Below are 2,500 nucleotides of genomic sequence, written 5' to 3'. Positions count from 1 at the left end.
ATGAAAATTCTCTGCGCTGATTGGTTGCAGTTGGGGTGATTATTACGCGATAATGACCTAAGCTGTTTTTTTCAAAATGGCCGCGAGCCGTTTTGTCGAGGTGACAGACGAAGGAATTAATTGTTTTAAAGAAAGTGCCATTTTGTCAAATAATCACTAATGTAATTATACTAAAACAATTATTCACCTCGAGGCGAATATTTGTTAATTATTCCATGAGCGCACGTAGAATAACCAATGAGTTGGCTATAACCAGTCTCATATCCAATAAGCGCGAATGGAATAATTGTTTTATTGAATTTTCATTAAATCCTGAACTGTTTTAATTACAGAACGTCAGGATGTTGTCTCAGTTTTTTTTTTCCACAACGACAGACGTTGCATATAAGGTCATTAAGGTATATTTAACAAATATTCCATGAGCGCGCGTTGGATATGGGATGGCAAAGAGACAACAAGGCGCTTTGGGCCGTGTTGGCTATAACCAGTCGCATACCGAAACAATATCAAACACTTTCGAGTTTTTCTTTCTACAGCGCCAGCAATCTTTCCTCCCGCCATATTGAAAACTTCCCATAAACCATCGCTTCCACCGCTAGTTGTTATGTCGATTTGTTCGTCGTGGATTTCGGTCGATTTGTTCATCTAGACGGACAATCGTCTTTTGAAAAATCGTCTTTCCAGACGGCCTAATCTCAGACGCCTAAGTCGTCTACAAAGTTCACATTGCATTTGTTCAACTGATTATTGATGGCAAATGGCTTGTGTCGGACACTGATTTTTCGATTGTCCGTTCGCACGTTGCCAAACAATTCACTCGCTTTTCACCATCATAATTAATAGCGGGGACTGGTTTGGAAGCTCGGCAAACATCAGAGGAGCAAACAAAGATGCCAAGATTTAGTTTGTAAAGTTTACGAACGTGCACAATCTTTTGTTTTGAGCTCATACACTATTCATGACTACGTAACCAACACGTTTCTATTGGTTAGTTCATCAGTACGGAGTAAACAATTATTGTGTTTTGTGCACGGTCAAGGCCAAAAAAGATATCAAAAACCTACAACAAAGAAAGTTGTCGTCTATTAACTATTGCACCATCACGCCGTTTATCATCACTAATTGCATTATTTTACTCTACATTTAAAACGTGCTTTACTAAGTTCTCAAAGTGAACATGGATGCTAGATTGCTCTGGAATCAACAATGAAATCCTGACCAAGTACTGTTGGACCACATCGCCAGAAATTTAGAGAACATCATCCATTTTACTATCCACTATCCATTTCAATCCAAAAAGAGCACGCTTGATATCTAACAATTTCAGGAGCTCATGAAGCGGAACCTCTATCTCCTGTAATTCCAAGGGATATTAGCTTTTACAACAGTGGGAGTACCGAATCTCCCCAGAGAGATTGGCTTTTACAACAGTGGCAGTACTGAATCTCCTAAGGGAGATTATCTTTTACAACAGTGGGAGTACTGAATCTCCCCAGGGAGATTGGCCTTTACAACGGTGGGAGTACTGAACCTCCCCAGGGAGATTGGCTTTTACAACAGTACGTTGGGAGTATTGAATCTCCCCAGGGAGATTGGCCTTCACAACAGTGGGAGTACTGAATGTCCCCACGGAGATTGGCTTTTACAACAGTGGGAGTACTGAATCTCCCCAGGGAAAATGGCTTTTACAACAGTGGGAGTGCTAAGTCTCCCAAGGGAGGCGTTCTATAAATCTATTCGGGAAAGGGTTGACTCCAAGGCCAAGCACTGGAGATGAGCTCCCGCTATTTTTCAATCACGAGAAAGAAAAATCGCACATTCATGTCAAGAGGAAATACGATGTATTTTAATTCATCCAATAGAGTACACATAATCTACTTCTTTTGTTGCAGGTGCAGAGAAAAGATCTTATCGCAAGGGATTTTTTCTACCCTTCTCGATCGCTTAACGCTAAAAACGTACTTCGATAGATGCTCAAGAGATTAAATCATTTACATTAAAACACAAACTTTCACCACCGTAAGGGCCTCCGCAGACGAGGCAAGCTGTTATCGATAACCTTCTAGTTGTTGATAATTAACAATTAGACCCGTGGCCCTTGAGGGCGAAGGGTCTAATTGTTTTAGTATCACCCAACTAGTCGGACAGAAAAGGCAATAACAAAGTTGGCAAATGCAAGTTGAGGAAATATTTATTTGGCAATAAAACGAAAGAAAGCGTCACGCTTTTCGCTACTCGAGTACTATTACTAAAAGTCCTCTAGTAGCGTAGCCAATCAAAATGCAGGATTTGCATTAGTCCACTAGTTGGGTGATACAACAAAAGTTATCATTGACAAACAAAGGGTGCGTGAATCAAGTTATCGACTACAAACAGCGATAGTCATGGATAACAACTTGCGTCGTCTGTGGTGGTCCTAAGCGTTACATGTTTGCAGAAGGAAATTGCCTCGCGCAGAATTCTCACCCACGGCTAATGATGATGTACACTAATGTTTCCT

At 40.8% G+C, this 2,500-nt stretch overlaps 1 protein-coding gene across 1 annotated transcript in view; it reads right to left on the bottom strand.

The window, feature by feature from the left end:
- Window positions 1-1,824: 1,824 nt before the first annotated feature.
- Window positions 1,825-2,500, bottom strand: part of LOC138058258 (PX domain-containing protein kinase-like protein) — a 32,284-nt gene continuing 31,608 nt past the window's right edge. The window contains exon 21 of the mRNA XM_068904168.1: window positions 1,825-2,500. This exon is cut by the window's right edge and continues 1,710 nt beyond it. The gene's annotated coding sequence lies outside the window, so the exon portion shown is untranslated.

The sequence above is a fragment of the Montipora capricornis genome, chromosome 7, assembly GCF_036669925.1.
Source record: "Montipora capricornis isolate CH-2021 chromosome 7, ASM3666992v2, whole genome shotgun sequence".
NCBI classification, from domain to species: Eukaryota; Metazoa; Cnidaria; class Anthozoa; order Scleractinia; family Acroporidae; genus Montipora; species Montipora capricornis.
The sequence above is the reverse complement of the archived record's forward strand: the minus strand, read 5'-3'. Positions and strand labels throughout refer to the sequence as shown.